We start from the raw sequence: 25,885 nt of genomic DNA, 5'->3' as shown, positions 1-25,885 counted from the left end.
GAGAAGCGAAATTTGCAGCCTCGGAATTGGCTAGAGCGCTAGAGCCCAGTCAGCCATAAAGCTACGCGCTAGGCTCTTGGCCCTGACGTGAGGCGCGCAGAAATGACGTAACGGGAATAGTTTTCAACGTCTATTTCATTATGTGTTTCAGAGGACCTCGTTTAATCTTTGATTTTGGTCCCTGTTTCTAAGAAAAGCAACTGAAAAGGTAAGAAAGAAAAATAAAGCATTTTAATAAAGCCGTCGATAATTATCAATGGGAATCTTTGGGCTGTTTGGGGCTGTGTGGAATTAAATTATGTTTATTGTCTCCAAGGTCATAATACCGCCCCTCAGAAGAAAGGAACAGCGCTAAGTAATCGAGAGAATGCCTCCTCTTGAAACAGATATAGAGATGGAAACAAGATATAAGAAGGATTGAGAATTATATAATACAGGAGCTTAAACACCTATGCGCGATGATAAAGAGAGTAATATTAGAGCGCTTGGAAAATACCAGGAAGTTGAGAGAGTTAACAGAAGGGTGCACGCTGGATTGGCCACAAAGTCGAATTACTGAAGTAAGTGCAAAACGACAAATTGTCACAGAATACAGAGAAAAGGGGAAAAGAAATTAAGATAAGAGGAGAAAAAGAGAGATCTAGAGGGCCGGTCCAGGAGATACAATCTATGCATAATAGGAGTACCTGAAACTGAGGACAGAGCAAGTGGAGCTGAAACAATAATTAAGGATCTAATTGAAAAAATTTACCAGAATTGAAGAACGAACTAGATCTACGAATGGAAAAGGCTCACAGGATACCTTTAGAATTTAATGAAAAGAAAGCAACATCTAGACGTATCCGGGTGACGTTTTTGAATTTCAAAGACAAAACATTTTACAAGCATCCAGTCAGAGAAAGCAGGTTACTTACAAAGGGTCAAAAGTCAGGCTAACCTCAGATTTTTTTCCTGCAATTCTAAATGCCAGAAGACAGTGGAACAATATCTAGAGTGTTAAGGGAAAGTAATTTTGAGCCAAGAATTATATACTTTGCCAAGTTATCATCTCTTTACAAAGGAAACTGGAAGACATTCTTAGATATACAGGGGTTAGGAAAGTATATCAACCAAGAAACTTCCCTGAAAATTTTGCTGGACGATTTACTGCAGCTAACAGAGAAACTGAATTAAAATAAGAATAGGGAGGCAATTGTATGAAAGAATTAATGGTATGCATTAAAACTAGTTAAGGAGCATTAAATTTAAATTATTATGTATAGGGCATTAAAACTAAATACAAAAATAGAAACATAAGCTGGGTATAACATTTCAGTTTACATTTAAACTGGAAGGGCATAACACATGTTCAATATATTGAACAAATACTGTTTTATCTTTAGCATGTAGTATTGTAGATACAAATGTGCATGTTCTTAAACTAAACCTAAGTAAAAGGGCTTTGTCACTAGATTTGACAAATAACATTCTAAATGTCAATTCTGACAAAATTGGAAAACAGTACAGTTTTATTTCCCTTATTTTTAAGTATAGCAGGAAAAAAATAACAAGTCTATCCATAACGTTACTACTGATACTGTAAAGAAACTTCCAATCACTGGTTTGGGAGGGGGTGGATACATCCTCATTTTCTGTCCATGACGCATGGGGAAAAACAGTAGTTACTGCATCATATAGTTTATCTAAGTAAATTTGACGTGGAAATAAGTGTTAACTACAAAAATAGAATATATACATTCCAATATTTGGAAAAGAAGTGGTAAAAAAAAAAACATAGCAGAAGAAAAATAGCAAAAAGACATTAAAATTAGCAAAAAGTAGATTGACAGCACAGGTGACCTATAAACTGGTTAAATAGCCCTATTACAATTCAAATTGGGTCAAAAATCAATCTCTAACCTGAGATACATTTGTATTAAACAAAGGATCAAAGAGTTTAAAGATAATGGAAACTATAAATCATAGAAATAGCAACATTTTTATTAAACAAAATCTAAACATAAGACATTTTTTGTAAAACATACAATATAGGATGTAATATTTAACAAACTATATGGTAAATAATATGACATTAATATATAAAATATGTTCCAGATCTTGATGTGGGTGATAGTTTTACTTATGTACATCGATACATATCTATTTAAAAACATGTACATTTAAATTGGTGCATTTTATGTATTTAAAATTTACTGAGTAATCCTTCTGTATGTATTATTAAAGAGAATATAGCAAAAAAAAAATGTTGGACTATGACTTCAACATTTATGATTTGTTTTTTTTAGAGACAAGAGGGTCTTGCTTTGTAGCCTAGGGTGGAATGCAGTGGCAACATCATAGCTCACTGCAGTCTCCGACTCCTAGGCTCAAGTAATCCTCCTGCTCGGCCTCCCAAAGCACTGAGATTACAAATGAGAGCCACCAACCCAGCACAGTTACAGCCTTTGATAAATCAAGTAAATGGAAAGTTAAGAGATAAAAGGTAGTTAAATAGTTAAAATGTGTGTGTAATACATATATTACTTTTCTAACTTATTTTTGCACTCTTCAAATTATCCTGAAGCATTTCTAAATGATTTTATACTCAAATGTAGAGAAAACTTTAATATATTTCTAGAAAGCACTCATGACCACATTACAAAAAAAAAAAAAACCCTAGAAAATAATAATTTTCAACCCTGAAAAATCACATACTTGGAATTTTTTTTAATGTTCTTAAATAACCTTTGGGTCAAAGAGGAAATTATAACAAATACTGATGATTTAGGAAATACAACATTGAAGATAATTATACTTTACATGCTATGGGATGGATGTAGAAAAGGCAAGAAACAGGTATTAAAACACTAAGTGAAGAATGGAATATGCACATGGGAAGGACTCTAACTAAAGTTTTTCAATTTTGCTACCTTTCAAATGAGGAAGTAGTCTGCCTTCATAGTGGATTTATCCCCAATATATTATGAGACCACAATTAACTACTTATTTCTCCCAATTGAGCTTTAATGTAACATAATGGATTCTAAGCATTCGACAATTGATTCTCAAGGAAAGGAAAGCCCAAGTCTCCTTTTTTCTTTCCACTCCCTGCACTGTTTTCCCCTTCACAGACCTCTGTGTAACAATATTTTAATGTACAACATTTTTATTGAAAAGTATGGCCTTCAGAAAAACAGCACTGGCATTACCTGGGAACTTGTTAGAAATGCAGTATCTCAGGTCAATAGCAGCATAGTATTAGATTATAAAATCTTACACATTTACAAGACTTCTCAGCACAGTGCATTATACATTGTGAATGCTCAATAAATGCTATCCAGAATATGTGTAGAAAAAAATATTTGGATGTTGCCAAAACATTAATAGTACTTATATCTGGGTGGCAGCTTTTTGGATAGTTACTTACTTCTTTATGTTTTTTAACATTAATTATATTAAAAAGCTATTTTACTTTTATAAATTAAACATTTCCAAAGAAATTTTGAAAAGTATATAGATGATGATAAATGTTACCTGTTGTATTAGAACATTCTCATGCTGCTATAACGAAATACCCAAGACTGGGTAATTTATAAGGAAAAGAGGTTTAATTGACACAGTTCTGCATGGCTGGGAAGGCCTCAGAAAACTTACAATTATATCACAAGGTGACAGGAGAGAGAGTGCAAAGCAAAGAGGGGAAAAGCCCCTTATAAAACCATCAGGTCTCATGAGAACTCACTCACTATCATGAGAACAGCATGGGGGAACTACCCCCATGGTCTAATCACCTCCCACGAGGTTGTTCCCCCAACATGTGGGCATTACAATTTGAATTACAATTAAGATGAGATTTGGGTGGGGACAAAGAGCCAGACTGTTTCACCTATGATCCCACCATGTAGAGAGACCCTGAAAATAGTATATTTCCTTCTGGTCAATTAAATTACTATTCAAATTTAGAATAATACTATATATAAATTTCTGCTTCATTCACTTGCAGTTATAGACATTTCGCCAAGTCAATTATTTTTCAAAAACATTTTTAACCGCTGCATATTTTCCCATCACACAAAATAGCTGTCACTTTTTAGCCCTTATCTTGCTTAACTTCTCAGCAATATTTGACACTATTTACTGCAATATTTGCATGATTGACTCTCCCTTCTGTCCACACTTCTACAAAAACACAATGTGCTCTTCCCACCCAGCTGTCTTAGTTTCTTGTTTAACCTGCTTAATTTCTCTCCATAACAGTCAACGCCATCTGAGATGGCCTTGTTAAATTAGGTGTTGCCTGCTCCTCCCTTGGCTTCTATGATACACCCTCTGCCTTTTTATCTCCTTTGGTTCTGGATGCTCCTTATTGACCCTTCTACCTCTTCCTGAAATTTGCTGAGTTCCCTAGGGCTCTGGCCCAGGCTCATTTTCACTCTACATACTTTCTGCCAACTTCATCCCATTCTTCAATTACCACATCTATGTGCCGACTGGACCTTTCTCTCAAGTTCTAGTGTGTATTAAGATTCTCCGGATAAACAGAACTAAAGGAATATAAATAGATATGTAAGAGGAGATTTATTATGGGAATTGGCTCACACAATTAAGTTGGTTCTCTGGGTTTTTGGTTTGTTTAGTCTTTTGTTCTTTTAAAATAAAATTTATGTGTTTCCAGGATTCTTTTTGAAATCTTAGTACATGGCACCACTCTACACCCCAGACAGCCCCGTATATTCTGGATTCATCTCTGATCCCATTTACTCCGAGTCCTAGAGCTTTAGCCATATTTATTTTTTTTTCTGTGTTTACAAAAATCAGATTTCCTCCTGTCACCAAAGTTTTTCAGTAGGTGCTTCCTTGACTTGGGAAAAACATTCCTGAAATTTTGTAAAACTGACTTTTTGTTATTAAGATCAAAATTTGTGTTTCACTTCATCAGAGATGCCTTATCTAATAACCTACATAATGATATCCACCACATTCATATCATCTACTGCAAGGAACTGTCAATCACTTTGCCTTCTCTATCACTGTCACTTATTACTGTCTAACAGAATCTCCTTTTGGCTTTCTAAAAACAGTTTTACTGAGATATAATTAATATGTACTAAACTATAACCAATCAGCCAATAAGTGGCACTACTGTCCTTTTACTTGCTCATGTTGGAAACCTTGATGTAATTCTTGACTACTTTTTTTCCCTTACTCTTTAATATCAACAAATAATTAAGTCTTAGTTTCTAAATACGTTTCAAATCAATCCACTTACCTTTAGTTCCACTAGCACCACGCTAAGTCCAAGCCTGAATCATTTCTCACCTATATTATGAAAACATGCTTCTCTCCAGTTTATTCTTTATAACACAATAAGAACTTTATAAAATTCAAGTCAACTTAGGAGTTTCAACTTAAGTAGGTTCTCAATAAAATGTATACTTCTTAATACGCTTCTCAAGGCCCATTCCAGTCTTATCGCACACCACACCTGATATAATCTATTTCAGCCTTTCTGGACTTCAGTGCCTTGAACTTCCATACTTTCTTTTCCTCAAGGAATGGAGTGCTTCTGGAAATAGAGCTTTCTCAACACTGGAAATATTTATACACCATCACCCCTTGACCGCCCTGTCTAGAATTAATCACAGTTCTTAACCATTCATTCTCTATTGGAAGCACCTTATTTATTCCCCCTTTTAATGCTTTTACTTGCCTTCTGTTTCATGAACTTAAATATAATGAAACATAGAATAACTAGATCTGTCTCGTTTGCCTTTGGGTCCTCATTACTTAATATTATGCTTAGCCCATAGAAGCCATTTAATAAACATTTTAATCAACACGAACTAGATGACTACTTAGGGATAATAAAGGCAGATAAAATAACACTTAAAGTCACTTTCAGCCTTAAAATTATACAATTATGGAAGTATTGTCCTATAATTTATCCTCAATATTTTTCAACTGTAACATCAAACCAACTCATGGTAATTGGAAGACAGATCTTGTCTCTGTGATGATGTTTTACCCAATGGCAAACTCTGCACTAATTGGATATCAGTAAATGAAAGGAACTATTTTATATAACTTTATCTTTTGGACTTTCAATTTTCTAGCCTGTCTCTTAATTTATATTGTATTACACTTTCTTCAAATATTTTCAGTTGCAGTATTTTAAAATCTCTGTTTTGTTTTCTATTTTCCCATTTCCAAATTCTTTTTGCTAAGTTATTTTTCTTCTTCTTTCATGATATATTTCTTTCTTTTACTTTTCTCTAAAAACTTCTGTGGCATCAGGAAAGAATCCTATGTGTGAAACTTAATGGCAAATTGGTACTCAGTATCCACTGCAACTTTACAGAGTTGAAAGAAGTTTCAAAGATTGGAAAGATAATACATTTTCATAATCTCTTTTCTGTTATCTCAGGGCCACTACTGATTAGGACATTTATGGAGAACATGGGTGACACTGAAGCAGCATTCTAGTTTCCCATGCCATCAACCTCATACATATCTACCTGGTCTCTGACCGAAGCTACCATAACGTGTTCTTGAGGTCAACATGTTTTGTGGAAGTCACTGTATTTGCCCCTTTATGTCAATTACCTATTATAAACCGAGAGAAATGGGAAAATTAAAAACCTATTTTGAATTATTTTTAATGCAGAACTATTTTTTCAAGTGAAATCTTATGCAGAAGTCTGGTATATGAAACAGATAAAAATGAACCAATGAGATTGAAGGGAATGAGTAGCATGGAATCCTGCCCACTCTTCGGAGAATTTGAGGCAACTTTGTAGAGCCTTAGGAGTTCAGTTTGTATGTTACTGGGTAATTTAAAGCAGAAATTTTAATCTGACTGCACTTAAGAATCATCTGAAGTGTTTGTATTGGTTAGTCTTCACTGATGTCCTGGTCTCCCTCCCCTCAGAAAAAGTCTGCTGCTGGGACCAAGCACACAGATGCTTTTTAAAAAGCTCCCCAAAATGACTCTAATATGCAGCCAGGATTGGAAATAACTACCCTACACAGCATTTTTCCTGATTCTGAGCACTCAGCTTTTCATTGATTTTCCTTAGGGCAAGTCCATCTTATTCTGAGTCCTTGTGTTTTCTTTCTGAACCTACAATTTCTCCATAGGTCCCATGGTTTTCAAAATTTCTCATTTTCCATTTTCTGTCCTTTTATATGACCTACTTGAAAACCACGGTCATCTTTCAAAACAAAACACTGCCTGTTTCTTAGGTCTTTACTGTGGGCTTGTTGTTCCTCAATACATATTTACATAAAATAGTAACAATTAAGACATGGGCCTTGGTGTCAGAATTATTTTATATCTCTTTTTCTTATTAACTCTGCAGCTTACCAGCTCTGGATAAGTTAAAGGACAGCTATAGTCTTACTACATAGAATCATTATAAGGAATTGGTGGAGTGATCCTTATAAAAGTGTTTGCATGGTACCTAGCACAGAGAAAGTGCTTGAAGTTGTTAACTGTTATGGTTACAAAATATGTAAATAATTTTTATTGTCCAATTTTCTCTCTTCATATACACTAAATTGTTCTAATTCTTGAACCACAGTAACGACGTGTGAATGACTTACGCATTCAGTGTGTCCACTCAACTACTGTTTATTAAGTTCCTGTTATGGTCTATGAAAGGAACTGGCAAGACAGTCATTATTCCCCTTAAATATTCCCAAGTGTTAGTGGTCAAAGTTTTTCTCTGCTGAAAATGAAAAGTACCCTGTAGGATGGAGAAAACAGCCATCTTGAGAGCTAAATCTGGTCTTAATATTTGTTGACCTGTTACTACAGTGTTGCCACATATGCTTTGTTGGTTTTTTAATTTAGCCCCCAAACATTTTAAAAATCAGATCATTTCATGTTAAAAGAAATCTAGACTTCTAGTTCTCTTGAAAATGTGAGCTCTGACAAACATTTAAATTATAGAGTAGCAGGGGTAGTGTGCCCTTTATTTGGTGCATGTCTTCTGCAGGTTCCTAAGTTCTGTTCTCTGTTGTTGCCTCATCACTGAGGCCAAATGTCAGTTGCTGATTACATGCATTTGAACAGTTGTTATTTTTTATAGTGAAATTAAAGGTAAACTGTTTTGATATCCACGTTTCTACCAAAGGTAAGAAAACACAAGCCAAAAAGACACAGATTTCAAAAAAAAATAGGAGAAAGCATAATTCTTTATGGAAGTGAAGAATAGTCTTTGTATCTAAGTATGCCAAAAAAAAATGTATAAAAAAATACAATTTAAGATGCCATTATGAAAAAACTCCAAGTCAGCGTTTACTAACATCTCTTCAGTTTTAGGAAGGAGGCAGGTTTGTCTTGCATCTCATTGGATCTCCTGTGCTACCTATTTCTTGAAATACCATAAGTACTAATATATACTTGCAATAGATAAACATGAGGAGTATTACAAATATAAGAGATAGCAGGAACTATTTTAATATTAAGAGGTACCAAATATGCACGCTAGGTGTAGTAAATGAAATAATTGTTTTCCTTCTTCTACAATATTTACTTAATCTGGAGGCAGAAATACATGTTGTCTCTCTTTCTGCTTCTCCATCAAAATCCCAACCAAGTAATCAGGATCTTTGAGAATCACAATAAGAATTACAGCCTCATGTTTGGATTTTTTAAATTTAAATTTTAAATTATTCCTTCTTTCCACTGATATTTATTGAGGAACTGCTATGCTCCAGGTACTGCGATAAACACTGGGCAAATGTTGGAGAGCTAAAAAGGCATATTCCTCTTATAAAGACATTATTTACTTGTAACAAACAAGTAAATAAATGTATTAGTCAATATGTAAGTAAACAAAAAAATGGACAAGCACAAATTAATTTAAGTACTATGTAGGAAACCAATAGAGTACTGCAACAGAATAATAAGGTATATGGGATGGGGGTGGGAATCTGTTCAGGGACGATGTACCTGAGAAGGTAACATGTTGGCAGAGATCTGAATGAATCGTGAGGAGTCAGCCTTTCAGAGTAAGTGGAGTAGGCACTTCCAAGAGAAAAGCATATTCTTGGCTATTTGCCTATCAATGTCATCTTGAACAAGGGTTAGCAATCTCCTTCCTACCTGTACCACAGATGCTATGTGCCACCTCCATGCTACCTTTGCCACCAAGAGATTAAATGTGATGCATTATTTGAAGGTTCCTCATCCTGATACCCTATGGAAAGTAAAATCAGTGACAAATAAAAGCAGATCATTATCTCAGGTAGAGTCTGCTAAAGATGATACTTGCTTGTCAGTACATGAGTATCCACCCTAGTAAAAAACCACAGAAGAAGTGGGATTTATCTTCAATGTTCTCTCACTTCCCCTTCCAAGTCCCTCTCCTGCCTTCTGATGCTCTTTCCCACAAGTTGCAGGCAAATAAAGGGCGTATATTACTCTCTTTTTATCCAGAGTTGCTCCTTGTCCTTATATGAAGTAGATTCCAGACCTCACAATTGTATATGCCTATCCTTTTACTCCAACCCCTCAAAAAAAGAGGAAGAATGAACAAGAGAAAAAGAAGGAAGGAAGAGAGAGAGAGAGGAAAGGAGGGAAGGATGGTCCTGAAGATCCCAGTTCGGTGCTGAAAAAAGCATTTCTATTAAACTTCTTCAAGACAGAATGAATGACCATAGCTAATAATGTACCTTAAGCTTTTCTAGAATCTTTGTATTAAAAAAGTTGATTGTTACTAAATGTATTTTAATCTCGTAAAATTTTAGGAATTTAAATGAAGAATTTCACAAAGGGTAAGAAAAATTTTATATTTATAAATTTGTCATTATGATTCTCCCATTGTGGAAAAAAAAATCTCGGGACCCCAATTCACTATGCCAAAAGGAAAAAAGTAAGCTGAATGCTGAGTCATGCAAGAAACTGCTTGCTTTTGTTCCTAAGCTAATAGCTACAGATAAAAGGTCAGATATCTCCATAGGTAGGTACTCTATGTTCACCTTATGTAAAGTGCCAATTTATTGAGCATGAGAGGAATACCTAATTGACTATTCCCCAACATGCTCCTTTTCTCTTGCAATATATGGAGTCAGTAATGGGACCATATCCTCTCTCTTTCCCCTCTAGCCTGCTTTCCCCCTTTAAATACTGAAGCCCTCAAAATCATCTTTCTAAAAAGGTATGAACAATTGACTGTTCCTGTGGATTTGTGTTTTCTTCCGGGCATATCCTTAAGCTTGGCAAAATAAAATTCTGAATTGATTGAGTCCTGTCTCGGATGCTTTTTGGTTTACGCTATCAAGATTTGGAAGGCTTAAGACATGTCATTAAGGTACTTTATTTCCTTCTAGCATTTTGATTATACTGAAATTGGGTAATTAGTGGTGCCTGTTCTGAGTAAGATGGAGAGTAGAATTAAGAATGAAAAGCACCGGGAAAGGGAAAACAAAAACACATCAAAGATTTCCACCTTTACTTCCTTAGTTTTTTTAAAGAAAAATGTATTATCTAATCACAAGCCACAAATTAAAATATTTACTTTGGGAGGCCGAGGCGGGCGGATCACGAGGTCAGGAGATCGAGACCACGGTGAAACCCCGTCTCTACTAAAAATACAAAAAAAAATTAGCCGGGCGTGGTGGCAGGCACCTGTAGTCCCAGCTACTGGGAGAGGCTGAGGCAGGAGAATGGCGTGAACCCAGGAGGCGGAGCTTGCAGTGAGCCGAGATTGTGCCACTGCACTTCAGCCTGGGTGACAGAGCGAGACTCCGTCTCAAAAAAAAAAAAAAAAAAATTTGATTTACTTTTTCAGCAAAAGTTGTAAATTATCAAATAGAAAATAGTGAAAAGATTATGTCATTTTTAACAGTGTTAAAATTTTAGTTATACTCATTTGACTGGTTAGTACTGCTCTTATTTACTTATTCTACAGTTACACTCTTATCCTTGCATAGAAGTTACTTTAATTTTTTAGTATTTAAGTTATCCTTAAAATACAGCATGAAGCTATTTTACCATATATAATTTACTTAAATATTTATTCTTAAAATAACATTATTTTTAAATAAAATATGTATGTGAATTAAGAACTCCTTTCTCTAACTCCAGTCCTCAAATGTGACCACTGTTAATAAATCCACTTAATATAAATATTATAATAGAAACAGCAGCAGCGTGATCCTTACAAGCTGTATTATTTTCCTTGGCCTGCAGTAACAAAGTATCAAAATATGGGTGGCTTAAAACAATAGAAATGTATTATTTTATAATTCTGAAGGCTAAAGTTTGAAGTTAAGATGTCAAAGCCATGCTCCCTCTGAACACATCAGTTCTCTCAGATTTATTATTTCCTTTCCTTTGCTAAATTTAGGTTTTATTTGCTCTTTTGTTTCTGGTTTTTTAAAATGGAAGCTGAGGCTGTTGACTTGAAACTTTTCTTCTTTCTAATACAGACAGTTTCATGGGATAATTTTTTATTTGAGGATTGCTTTAGCGCATTCCACAAATTTTGGTATGTTGTGTTTTTTCCAATTCAAAGTACTAATTTCTCTTTTGATTTCTTCGTTGATACATGAGTCATTTAGCATGTGCCTTTTTTGGAAAACTTTATGTTTTGATTTGTTTTAGGCTCACTTAGAAGTTGCCAAAAAAATAGGGTTCCTTTATACTCTTCAACCAGCTATGCTGCCATGAAAAAAAAATAAAATTATGTCCTTTGCAATAACATGGATGCAGCTGAAAGCCATTATCCTGAGTGAATTAATATAGAAACAGAAAATTAAATACCCATGTTCTCACTTACAAATGTGAGCTAAACAATAGGTATGCTTGGACATAAAGATGGAAACAATTGACCCTGGGGACTCCAAAAAGGGGGGAAGAAGGGGGCAAGGGATAAGAGACTGTCTGTTGAGTACTATGTTCACTATTTGAGTGATGGGTTCACTAGAAACCCAAACCTTAGCATTACACAATATACTCATCTAACAAACCTGCACATGTACCCCCTGAATTGAAAATTAAAACACCTGCACATGCGCGTGCGTGCGCACGCACACACACACACACGCACACAGAGGAAACTGCCCCTGATGCAATACTATTAGCCATAGACTATTTGGATTTCACCAGTTTTACAAGCATTCTTTTTGTGTGTTCTATACAATTTTACTACATGTATAGATTTGTGTAACCATCCCAAAATCAGGGCACAAAAATGTTCCATCACCTTAAAGAAACTCCCTTGTACTGCCTCTTTATGGTCATACCCTCATCAGAACTCCAATTTCTTCCAACCTTCTTATCATCCTTAAACTTACTTCCTCATCTATGCAGTTGTTCTGGCCCTTTTAAATGTTCTTTTATAGTTTGAATATTTTGTTAGGAGAGTCTTAGCTAGTACACTGTTTTATTATGGTAATTTTTGTGTAGTTTTTGCTTTGTGGATAATTAAAGGGATGTTTTTCTATTCTGTTTTCTATCTTGTTACTGCTGGTTCACACAAATTACTCGTCTTTCTAGCTCCTTTTTTTCTTTCTTTTTGGTTGCTCTCTCTTCAATTCTTGTTTCTTTCTTTCTCAGTCTTATCTCCTTGTCAGAGGAAAAAAAATGTATTTTTCCTTTACTCATGATGAATAATTTTCTGACTTCTGTTTCCCCACCTTCTAATATCAGTGCCCAGAAAGTATAGGGCAGGCTGTTACAGGGGTTCGTTAGCACTGTCCAAATGGTCAGGAAAACTGTAGTGTGTTCCAGATCAAATCCGTACCCAAGGGCACCTAATCTAGCTGTGGAGGTACAGTGGCAAGGTTATCAGCCCACCATTAGTGGGCTGATCAAAGTGATTTCCTAAACATCAATTTCTGACAGAAATTCTATATTCCTAAAAAATCTTTAAAAGATAGTTTTGACAAAAAAAAAAGGATAGTTTTGACTAGAAAAACTGCATCAGAAAATTTACAATTATTTGATCAGCCATGGTCAGGATATTATTTCCTTTGTTATGACAAAGGAAAATGTGAAACATTACTATCAAGTTAAAAGGTTATTGTAAGGCAACAGTAACTAAAATTTTTATGTTTACTCTTGACAACTATTACAGTAGTGTGTGAAATTATTAGAACAGTGACTATTTTCCTTTTCAAATTTTAAAACCAAAAGTAAAATTCTTTATGGTTTAAAAATAGAGATTATAATGCAGACTACCAAAATACAACATATGTATAATTTACCCTAGAAAGGAAAAAAAATTAATTGTATTATATCTACTCCAATTTAATTGTGAGGTTTTTTTTTAAAGTTGTGACTTCAGTGAAGATAAGAATCTCATTATGTTAATGGCTCATATGAAGAGACTGGAATAAATGATTCAAATAATAGGTAAAAACCTTTGGGAGAATAAAACAAAGAGATGGAAGGCAGCTAAGATAAATGACCAGCTGCAAATAGCCTTGGTAGAAGGATAAGGAGGAAGAGGAATAGTGTAGAATTGAGGAAATGATAAAAGTGAACAGCCTAATTTTCAGATTCAAGAGCAGAGCATCCTAATAGAATTCAACGAGATACATTTTTGCAGACTCTGACTAAAAATTAATTATTAAAGGATTATCATAACTACCACCATCTGTGTATGGCTTCATACTTCTCAACATAAGCAATCTCTATATGAGAGGCAGACACATTTTAAAAGAAAGGATTTGGGACCAGATGTTTTGGATTGGGTTTCCAATTTCAATACTTAAGGCTAGTAACATAATGAGTGTTTCAGTGTCTATCTCAGTAAAATGTATATACTAGTAGTGTTTGTTTCAAGGATTGCTTTGAGGATAAATTGGGATGATTCACAAAATGTAGTAAGTCCTCATGAAAATGTGTTAGCTAGTATTATTATCAAAGATAACCCAATTTATTGTCAAACTTTTTCACTTGAGATATAAAGAAAGTATGAAAATCCTTAGCTTCCCTAGTTGGCTCAGCTTTGCATCTCTCCCATTTTTGACCAGGGCAAACCTGTAAACCTGTGTAAAAAAATAAGTAAGACAAAATATATTTTTTTAAAAAACAAAACAAAACAAAAAACGTATCCACCAGGGCCATGGTTAGGATATCATCTGGCCTCTGCTTAGGAATTCCGAGCTTATCAACTTGTGTCCTCCAAGCCACAGCTTTCCCCCATATTTTCCCAGTCTACATGTGCCTGGGTGTCTGCCACACCCACCCTCAGCTCTGATTTCTACTGCTAACTCTTGTGCTCTTCCTTGAATTTAAATCTACTTCACTAATACCCAACAACCTGTGGAGCCCACGCTAACCCTTTCTCCACAGGTTAGACCTGGGCCTCTAATTATTGGCTTCTAATTCTTCATCAGCTGGTTCAGTGCTCTTCTGGTTTGAATTTCAGTTCTTCCTAGATAACCTTGCCACTTTACCTCCACAGCTAGATTAGGTGCCCTTGGGTATGGATTTGATATGGAACACCCTACAGTTTTTCCTGACCATTTGGACAGTGCTAACCAACCCCTGTAACAGCCTGCCCTATACTTAAATAAATTCTATGTATTCTGCTTACTTTTGATACCCCACCTTTCCCTTTCAAACCAATTATTATTTCCTAGGATACCTTTAGCAAAACCAGTCTCAACTGTGGTATAACTGGGTATAAACCTGTGGAGATGTTTCATGAGATAAGACATTGAGGGTTGGATATCATATGGCTCAATAGTATTATCTGTCCCACTTATTTATTACACAGGTTTACTCTGAAGTGAGAATCTACATACAAAGCATCTTTCTAATTATAAATTGTATGCACATACATACGACATTGCATTTCTGGCTCACCCTTCCTCTGCCTTTCTAGTCATGCTTTTGTTTCCCTGGTATAAATATCTAATTATATTGTTCTCCCTCACTTTCTTCTCTTCTTTCTTATCTTCTACCTCCCATCCCCTATGTCCCTTACATTTTACTTTTGTCATCCAATAGGTTCCCATTTCTATATGGAAGGTCAGCTCTTCTCTGAGTCCAGCTTTTACACTAGCTCTCATCCTCTCCCTGGTGCACATGATAGGACTGAACAATCAAGGCTTAAGACCTAGTAGGTGTACGCATGTTCTCGCTCATAGGTGGGAATTGAACAATAAGAACACATGGACACATGTGTGCCGCCCACCCTGGCCTTCCAAGGTGCTGGGATTACTGGCGTGAGCCATTGCCCTCGGCTTAATCTTTAAGTTTTTTGTCTCCTATGTTGTCTGGGCTGGTCTCAAACCTCTGGCCTCTAGTGGTCCTCCCACCTTGGCCTCCCAAAGTACTGGGATTACAGGCATAAGCCCTCATGCCTGGCCTATATTTTACTTTCTTCTAAATTTTTAAAGCTTTATATTAACCAACTCATATTAATTAAGCAAAAAATTAAGAATAGTTGAGATTTTTGTATGAGAAATATGCACTGAATAGTTCATGACTAGACTAAATTTAAGAGTAATAGAAAAACCATGGAAGTGGCTTGCCTTTGTGTTATTGTGTGGATAAATCCTTCTGTGGTAAGTAGAATAAAGGTCTACCAAAGATGTCCACATTCTAAACCCCGGAACCTGTGAATATGCTACCTTACATAGTGTCTTAGTTCATTTGTGCTGCTATAACAAAATATTTGTGACCGTGTTATTTACAAACAAATTTATTTCTCACAGTTTTGGATGCTGTAAAGTCCAAGATCAAGGTGCCAGCCAAATCGGTGACCAGTGAGGGTCATTCTCTGCTTGCAAGATGGCACCCTGTTACAGCATACTCTGAAGGGAACGGATGCCGTGTCCTCATGTGGCAGATGGAACCGAAGGGCAAAAAAGGGATGAACCCACTCTCTCTAACCCTTTTATAAGGGCCCTAATTCCATTCATGAGGACTCTGCCCCCATGACTGAGTCACCTCTGAAATACCATCACATTGGTGATTAAGTTTTAGCATATGAACTTTGGGGGACACATTCAAACTACAGCGTGTGGCAAAAGGGACTTTGCAGATGAGATTAAGTTAAAGATATTGAGATGAAAAGGTTTTCTTGGATTATCCATGTAAATAATCACAAGGGTCCTTATAAGTGAAATGAGAAAGCAAGAGAGTCAGAATCAGAGATTTGAAGATGCTTCATTGTTGGCTTTGAAGATGGAGGAGGGAGTCAGCCAGGAGGCAAGGAATGCTAATGGTCTCTTGAAGCCAGAAAAAGTAAGAAAATGGATTCCCCACTAGATCTCCCACAAAGGAATGCAGAATTGCTGACTGCTTGATTTTAACCCAGTGACCAAGGTTAACCATTTTGGACTTCTGACCTTCAGAATTATAAGACAAATTTGCATTGTTTCAAGCCACTAAGTTTGTGGGTAATTTGTTATGGCAGCAATCGGCAACTACTACATCTTCCTAATGGTAATATATATATATATATGTAATTGGTAAATTAAAATCCCCACCAATTATGCAGGCCAATGTTAGAGACAGCTGAGTAGGATCAGTTTAGCTAGTCTGACTAGTTAGTGTTGACTAATGTGGCTAGGGTGATTGGTGAGATCAGTGAGAATATGTGACAAGTGAGGCTGGTAACAAGCTGTCCAGGCAAACAAGGCGGTATCCCTCAGAAAGACTGAGTGACATGAGGCATATCAAGTGTCAGATGACCAAAGAGGGAGAGCAGCCTTCAGTGTGAATGTTCAACAGGTGTGAGAGGAACCAAGTGGGAAACAACACTCTACCCACGCTTTCACTAAAGGTGAAAGAACAATGAGTAGAATGGCACACATCTGAATGCCATTTAATTTAAGAGTATCATGAACTCTGGGCTTAATATGAACCAAGAAAGAATGAGGACAGGACTTCTATCAGAAAAGAAGACAGTTTGACATTTCATGGGCTGTAAATCACAGAGAATCTAAAGAAAGATTATATACAGAGACAGCACATAGTAAGAATGTTTTAAACACACAAAACATTGAAAGAGAAACTACAAACTAGGAAAAAATATTCGCCTTATTTATTACAGGTTTATAACTTTCAAAAGTTGTCTGAGACTGCAGGTGTTGGGCACTTCATACAGGCTGTTGCAGCAGGGAGAATATCCAAAGAGAGTATTTTCTGGAAAACAGGAAACAAAGAGGCTTTCTATGACAAATTAACAATGTTGCCAGTTTGTCTGCTTTGGTCAGGCAGGTATTGCAATCCTTTAGACAAGAGGTATCTGTGAGAGAGAACATGAGAGTGACAGCGAGAGTGATTTGACCTGTTTGACTCCATTACCTTCTGTTCTTGGAACTGTTTGCTTAAAGAAAGAAGTAAAAGGAGTGGGTCAGTCTCTCAGTACCAGGAAACATAGATCAGTGTCCATCCAGTCAAAGAAGAACGTTTTACATTTCTCCATAGAGCAAAAGGTCCACGTATTGAATTTATGAAGGTAAAGAAATTCTAAGGGCCGGGCGCGGTGGCTCATGCTTGTAATCCCAGCACTTTGGGAGGCCGAGGCGGGCGGATCACGAGGTCAGGAGATCGAAACCACGGTGAAACCCCGTCTCTACTAAAAATACAAAAAATCAGCCGGGCGTGGTGGCGGGCGCCTGTAGTCCCAGCTACTCGGAGAGGCTGAGGCAGGAGAATGGCGTGAACCCGGGAGGCGGAGCTTGCAGTGAGCCGAGATTGCGCCACTGCACTCCAGCCTGGGCGACAGAGCGAGACTCCGTCTCAAAAAAAAAAAAAAAAAAAAGAAATTCTTACAGTTCTTTCAATATATTTCTTTAACAGTTAGGAAATACACCTGCTGCTGTAATTGATAAACCCTGAAATCTCAGTGACTTAACACAGTAAAGTATATTTCTTACAACACTTAAAAACCGGTGTTCTTAGTGGGCAACTCTCCTATAAGTAGTGATTTAGTTTGCCAAGATCCTCCCTTCTTGTGCCATTTTCACCATGTGACTCCTGTGGGCTCCTTGGGGTTCTTTCTTTCCACTTAGCTTTGAATAGAAAAGAGTGTGGAGGATCATACAAGGGAGGTTTTCATGGCCTACATGGTCTACAAGAAGTCTACATCACTTCCACTGACATTCCACTACCCAGAATTTGGGCATATGACTACCCCTAAGTGCAAGAATGGCTGAGAAATGTAGTTTATCTGGGTTTCCAGGAGGAAAAGAGAATGGATTTTATAAATAAGTAAGTAAAATTTTAAGTAAGAATTATAATTAAAAATATTAAATGATAAATAGACAAACTCCCTAGTGGAAAAAAAATGGCCAATACCATTGACCAATAAAAATATTAAATATTCAGAATCATTAAGGATAAAACTAAGATACAAAAACTATTTCCCTATTAAACTGTCAATATTAAAAATAATGATAATACCATGTTGTTTTCCTATGCTGCTGAGAAATAGTCTCACTGTCTCAAAAAAAATAGGTAAAAATGTTTTTTCAGGTTTCAGAGGACAATTTGACAATATATATCTGAAAGACTTTTAAATGTGTATAGTCTTTGATCTAGGCTTCCAATTCAAAAAAATTATCAAGAATAAATAATCAGAAAAGTATTCAAAGATTCAAAGATTTCTTTCATAGTCTACATCACATCGATGAGCAAATCATGTTAGAGCTAGCTTCACAATATGTCCAGAATCTGATCCCTCTTTCAACCTCCACTCCTTTGTTACCTATAATCCAATTTTCACATAGTAGTCATTGTAATCCTTTTAAAACTTATGTCAAATAAGGTCACTCTTCAAAAGCCTTTAAGAGCTCTATACTTTTCTCATCTCAGAGGAAAAGCCCAACTGGCTCCATGTGATCTACCCCATCGCAGTCCATGACAAACTCCTCTGGTCTAATATCTACTTTCTACCCCTTCTCTCCGTGCTCCCTTTCATCAGGCTACACAGACTTCGTTGCTGTTCCTATATGAACCAAGCATGCTTTCTCTTCAGGGCTTTGCTGTTCGCCGTCCACATTTCTGCTTCACTGTCAGTGAAGCTGATCCTACTCCCTCCATGTAAAAAGCAATGTGCCCCCTCCACCCACCTTTCCTATTTCCTTCCATAATATTTATCTCCATCTGATATACATCCTTGGTAAATTCAATTTTGCTTATCTTCCTGTGTTGTGATGTCAGGAATTTTGTATCTCTTTAAATAGTGCCAGGCACCTAGAAGGTGCTCGGTAAATATTTGCCAAATGAATGAATAGTAAAATATTATAAAAATTCTGAAACATTGAAAAATAGGAGACTGGTTAAATAAACTGGGATGGTTGACTTAAAGGCCATACAGTCAGACAAGATGGAATCAAAAGCATAAAATAAATGAGAATGTGATTCTGTATCTCACTGGAGGAAGTGCTGGAAATACCAATTTCCAAATAGATAATAGTTATGTTTCTTACCCAATTGGTTTCTGAAACCATAGGAAAGGGAAGTTTCTCATCCTAAAGTTACTTTTTTTTTTTTTTTTTTTTTTTTTTGAGACAGAGTCTGGCTCTGTCGCCCAGGCTGCAGTGCAGTGGCACGATCTCGGCTCACTGCAAGCTCCACCTCCCGGATTCACGCCATTCTCCTGCCTCAGCCTCCCGAGTAGCTGGGACTACAGGCGCCCGCCACCTCGCCCGGCTAATTTTTTGTATTTTTAGTAGAGACGGGGTTTCACCATGTTAGCCAGGATGGTCTCGATCTCCTGACCTCGTGATCCGCCCGCCTCGGCCTCCCAAAGTGCTGGGATTACAGGCGTGAGCCACAGCGCCCGGCCTCCTAAAGTTACTTTTACATGTATCAACTGATTCTATGGTCTCAAATAGATTTCTCTGCGAAGTGTGTGTGTGTGTGTGTGTGTGCACGTGTGTGTGTCCAAGGGCTAAATGGATTTTTTTTAAGTCATCTTATTATTTACAGATTATATTGGTCATTGGTCAGCTAGGGTTGCTACAAAATAATACCACAGACTGCATAGTTTAAAGGTCAGAAATTAATTTTCCCACAGTTCTGGAGGCTCCAAGCCCAAGATCTATGTCCAGCAGGGTTTGGTTTCTGGTGAGAGTTTTCTTCCCGACTTGCTGGTGGCCTTTCCATGATGCATGCTTGTGCAGACAGCAAGCCAGTGAACAAGCTTTTTGTGTCTCTTCTTCTAAGAACATTTATTCTACCAGATTAGGGCCCCATTCTTATAACCTCATTAACCTTAATTACCTGCTAAATGTCCTGTCTCCAAATATAGTCACATTGCAGATTAGGCTTTAAGGTGTGAATGGCAAGGGGAGGGGCACACAATTCAGTCTCAGGTATATTTACCCTGTTTATTAAAAAAGCAAAGAGTCACTAAACCTATTTTGCATCACCTCAACTAATACTGCTTTTTCCTAGGCTTTCTTTTTAAGATTTATCCAAAGATCCTGAGAATATACTGAGTCAAACTAATAACCTTTTGGAATACTATTCTAGTTGAGATCATTAATTTGGAAACACTAGCAAAGCGATTAAGTGATAAGAGTAATACATCAAAACCAAATTTTGTTAGTAGGAAAAATACACTGTTCAAAGGTTAAATAAATGTTTTAATGAAGAAAAAGAACTCACTTTTTAAAAACTGTTTTGCTGGGCGCGGTGGCTCACGCCTGTAATCCCAGCACTTTGGGAAGCTGAGGCAGGCAGATCACGAAGTCACAGGAGATCAAGACCATCCTGGCTAACACGGTGAAACCCCTTCTCTACTAAAAATACAAAAAATTAGCCAGGCGTGGTGGCACGAGTCTGTAGTCCCAGCTACTTAGGAGGTGAGGAAGAGTTTTTTTTTTTCTTTTGAGACGGAGTTTCGCTTTGTAGCCTAGGCTGGAGTACAGTGGCATGACCTCGGCTCACTGCAAGCCCTGCCTCCCAGGTTCACGCCATTCTCCTGCCTCAGCCTCCCAAGTAGCTGGGACTACAGGCGCCTGCCACCATGCCCAGCTAATTTTTTGTATTTTTAGTAGAGACAGGGTTTCACCATGTTAGCCAGGATGGTCTCGATCTCCTGATCTTGTGATCCACCCACCTCGGCCTCCCAAAGTGCTGGGATTACAGGTGTGAGCCACCACGCCCGGCCCTGGAGGCAGAGTTTGCAGTGAGCCGAGATCGCGCCATTGCACTCCAGCCTGGGTGACAGAGCAAAACTCTGTCTCAAACAAAACAAAACAAAAAATTGTTTTAACCCTAAGACACACACACACACACACACACACACACACACACACATTTTTCAGAGAAACTGGTTTGAGACAGTGAAATGTACCTGACAGTGATCCTTCAAGGCAGTAATGATAATGCTTAATTACACACCAAGCTAGCTGTGTAGGGTCTGGAAACATCAAAAAGTGTTTTTGACCAAAATAATTTGTTACAATGGTGATAAGTGGTCACATTTTCAATGTATGTTGGTAATCTTCCCAACTTCTTCTTACAATTGTGTTTATCTCCATGGTAGGAAGGAATGGTTTGTCTCAATATTGTCCCAACTTGTAACCCCAGCATTTAGTACCAAATACTTGTTAGTTAAAAATGTTTAAATCAAGGGGAACATGAATTTAAGGTAACAGTCATCTCTCTCTCTCTCTCTCTCTTTCTCTCTCCCTCTCTCTGTAGGTTATTAAATAAGTCGAACTTGTAGAAGTATAAATCAGAAATGTTTATAGTTTTCTCCAAATACTGCCACTAACAAGGCCATTTTAAATTCCCCTTACCTCCTGTAGCAGATATCTTATCACATTATCACATCTTGGGAAAATTCTATAATTTCCCAGTCCATTTCAGTGAGCCAGGTGAAGTGGCTCACACCTGTAATCCCAGCACTTTGGGAGGCTAAGGCAGGTGGATTGCTTAGGAGTGCCAGACCAGCCTGGGCAACATGGTGAGACCCCCATCTCTACTAAAAATACAAAAATAGTTAGCCAGGTGTGGTGTCACACAGCCTCTAGTCCCAGCTATTCAGGAGCCTGAGGTGGGTGGATCACTTGAACCCAGGGGTGGGGTGGGGGAGGTTGCAGTGAGCTGAGATCATGCCACTGCACTGCAACCTGCGTGACAGAGTGAGACCCTGCCAAAAACAAAAGCAAAACAAAACAAACACTTTGTCTAAAAATCAAATTTCCTATGCAAATTGAAGATTTTCTCTTTGTGGCTAACTTCTAGCATTGTGGCTTGAGGGACCTAACGCAGGCCAGGAGGATATGGTCTTCTTTTTCTTTCCCATTACCTACATTGGGGACAATATACTTTGCCTCTGGTTCTCAGCTTCTTCTTCCCTCTTGGATATTCTAGCTTCTCCAGTGAGCGGACACAAGGAGGAATCAGAAAGATTCATTGGGCCACTAGTGAAGTCTTCTTTCCTGTGTTTGACATTAATTGCTGGGCCAATAATGACTGTCCATTGACAATGCCCTCTCAATGGCAGGCACTCAAATACTGGATTTATAGAGGAGACACAAATATGAGTTATTTCAAAGCCTTCCCAATCCACAGTGTCCTGCTTCACCTCATCTAACCCTCCAAGGCCCTTGCATTTACTGGCATACTCCATGGGCTCATGTCGCTGGTTATTTCACCCAGGAGTTAGCTTTTTTTGTTGGTGTCAGCATGACGGCATAAGTGCAGCTATTTTTTGTGGTGCTCACTTTGCCGACCGGAAACTTATATGCTCTCATCAAAGCAGAAGTGATAGCTGAGCTGAACCACAGGTCTCTCTGTGTGCCCTGCCATCATTCTCGAGTTGGTTTTTTTTTTTTTTTCCTGTTCACATAGACTTTCAGAAGATTGATTAGCCTATGTCCTAACCTAATGTATAACTAGAAAATTAGGTGCTGATTTTCCTTTTTTTCAGACACCCCCAGACTTTGCCAGTGACTCCCTTAGAGTCTGTCTCACTTGGCTTTTTGGAGAGGGGCAGGAGCAAGCCATAGCAGTGCCTCCCAAGCCAAAAGTCATGACTTCAATAATTCCCGTTTACCTCCTTCCTATTCTCCTGTTTATATGGACTAAGGTAATCGTGGTTATTGAGGGGCTAGTTCTGCTGATTTAGTATATGGGGTTCCATCCTCATTTTTGGATCCTAGCTATGTTTTGTATAACAGGGAAAGTTTCATACAACTTCAAGTTACATGTACTCTATTGAACTTTGCATTTCACTCTTTTTCATTCCATTATTTTCTTTTTTGGAATTGTTTGCAGAGCTTTTATTTTATTTTACTGCATCCTGTGAGATGCAGGACAGCTACTTCAATTTTGCTGATGAAACTGAGACAATAAGAGGCAACCTAGGACTAATTACTTGAAAAAAAAAACCTTTACTGAGCACCACATATGTATGTGGTGCTGCGCTAGATGCTACAAAGAAACAAGTAGTCTCTGCTCATGTATATGTGCATAGTTTATAAAATAAAACTATTTTAAAATGATATTATCATGTTAAAAAAAGTCATGCAAATATAGTAGGGGAAAACATAATTTCAACTCTGGCATTTGAATGGGTATTTAAAGGATTGGCAAGAAAACAAAAGGCTGGAACTCAGGACCACAAAGTCTGTAGGTTTGACTTCTTAAGTTTTCTTGCAACATCAACACTAACAGAACTCCCATGATGCCTCTTTCTGAAGAACTGCTCACCTGGGAGGAAACCATGTGGTCTTGCCTTTTCCCCGAAGTGTTTGGAAATAATACATGGAAACAGGATCTCTTCTAGTTCTATTCCACGCCTATACCTTAACTTTCACTAGGCTTCTCTACTGCTGCTGTGGGCTGTTGACTGGCTCTAGCCCCTTCTCTTCTTCCCTGGGCTCTTCTGTGACTGCAGTTAAGCCTTCAACTTTCCTCTATTATTTCTGCAAAATGTTGTGCCCTTTAAAATTCCTGAATATGGACTTATTCTCTCAGGATTATTACTCTGTCTGCTGGAAAATATACTTCTCATATTGACTTCAGAATTTCATATTAAACTTCCTTCCAAAAGCATAGCGTTCCATACAGACCTCTCCTCTGTCATTCTCTATGTTTTTCTTAAATGACATGTTTGTAGCTGGACTAGATCACTATATGAGGCCCCCAATGAATCACACCTTTCTGCATCTGTGCCCTTTTGCATGTGACATAGCCACATCTTCCATCAAGAGACTGAATTTATCTCCCTGCCTGCTTCAATATACACTGTCCATGTCACTTTCTCTGACCAATAGAATGTGGCAGATGCAGTCATGTGCATTCCAAAACCTTGGACTTATGAGGCCTTGCAGCAACTGCCTTTGGCCTCTAAAGACCCTACCCCGAGACTGTCATGCAATGAAGAAACTCACAGTGAAACTGCATTTGGAAAGAGAGGTTCAGCCAACCAGATTTATTGGCTGAGATCAGTCCCCAGCTGATCCACCAGCTGAATGCATTGGCCTAAGTGGGTGCAGGTGAGACTTGGCAGAAAACTACCTGATTAACCCTAATGATTATTAAAAAAAAAAATACAGTACATTGACAATCCACTTTTAGGATGGTGATTCTTATAAAGCAATAGATAAATAAAACAGAACATTGTACTAAAAGTAGAAAGCAACAGATAAATCCAATAGAAGTTGGCACTGAAAGTACAAAGCAATAGATAAATGTAGCAAATTGATATTGCTGTAACAAAACCCCAAGTATATGGCATTGTCTTTAGGGCCAGGCACAGAACAATACTGAGGAGGAGTGTGTGAAACTAGAAGAGTAGGGAGGAAATTGCTATTGGAGACTAAAAAAACAGAGGTGGACCAATTAACTGTTGCCTGTGGTAACTTAGAAAATAGAAAATGTTCCTAATGAACTTGTTGATTTCACTAAAGTAATTTCCATGTAGAAAATTAAAAGCGACAACTAGCTTCTTTTAGCTGTGTTAAATAAGGTATTTTAAGAGAAAGTTTTCATTTTCTGTTGACGCCATAAAAATTACCACAAATTTTGCAGCTTAATACAAATTTAATATTTTGTAGTTCTGTAAGTCAGAAGTTTATCATGGCTCTTATAGGGCTAAAATCAAGGTGTCAGCAGGGCTATGTCCCTTTCTAGAAGTTCTAGGGAAAGATCTATTTCTTTGCTCTTTTGGGTTGTTTGCAGAATCCATTTCTTTGTGGTCTAGGACTAGCATTTGTACGTCCTTGTTGCTGTTAACTGAAAGTCTTTCCCACCTTCTTGAGCATACCCATACTCCTTGATCCCTTCCTCCATCCTCAAGCCAGAAATGGTAGTCTGAGTCCTTTTCTCACTTTAAATCTCTCCTGTGAATATCTCTGACTACAGCTGAGAAAGGTTCTCAGCTTTTAAAGACTCATAATTAGGTTTGGCTCACATGGATCATCCAGGATAATCTCCCCATCTGAAGGTCTGTACCCTGTAATCATATCTGCAACATCTGTTTTGCTAAGTAAGGTAAAATATTTACTGGTTCCGGGGATTAGAGCATGGACATCTTTGGGGAGGCATTATTTTGCCAACCACAGAAATGAACTAAAGTAGGAACTTTGTTTGCAATTGAATTTAGAGGAAATATAGGGGGCTTAAGACAGTCTTTCATCCAGCAACAGATTCTCGAAGTAAGAAATGGCCTCAGAGTAAAGTTCAAATCAGGGATATGGCTGTAAAACCCTCCCTGAAGACCTCTGAAAGACTCAAGCAGTGACTTGGCGACTTCCTTAAATAGACAAGGGAGCATCTAAGAATTTGAAGGGCCTCAAATGTGACCCAAACATAGAGAAATACCTGTCTCAAAAAAAAATTATGTTTGTGGCTTTGTGGGCATGAGGTAAACCCCATTCAGATTCATTGGAAAAGCCTACACATTTCTAAGGAAGTTGTGTCAATTTGGATTAAAAGGGACAGAGGCAGTTCAAAATGAAAAGAAGCCTC

General features: G+C 37.5%; 1 protein-coding gene across 1 annotated transcript in view; it reads left to right on the top strand.

The window, feature by feature from the left end:
• Positions 1-46: 46 nt before the first annotated feature.
• The window catches only part of PIP4P2 (phosphatidylinositol-4,5-bisphosphate 4-phosphatase 2), a 77,417-nt gene continuing 51,578 nt past the window's right edge, over positions 47-25,885 (top strand). The window contains exons 1-2 of the mRNA XM_063643427.1: positions 47-208; positions 317-560. The gene's annotated coding sequence lies outside the window, so the exon portion shown is untranslated. The remainder of the gene's footprint in view (positions 209-316; positions 561-25,885) is intronic.

This window comes from Symphalangus syndactylus, chromosome 7 (assembly GCF_028878055.3).
Source record: "Symphalangus syndactylus isolate Jambi chromosome 7, NHGRI_mSymSyn1-v2.1_pri, whole genome shotgun sequence".
In the NCBI taxonomy this organism is placed as follows: Eukaryota; Metazoa; Chordata; class Mammalia; order Primates; family Hylobatidae; genus Symphalangus; species Symphalangus syndactylus.
This window is presented reverse-complemented; position numbering and strand designations above follow the sequence as displayed.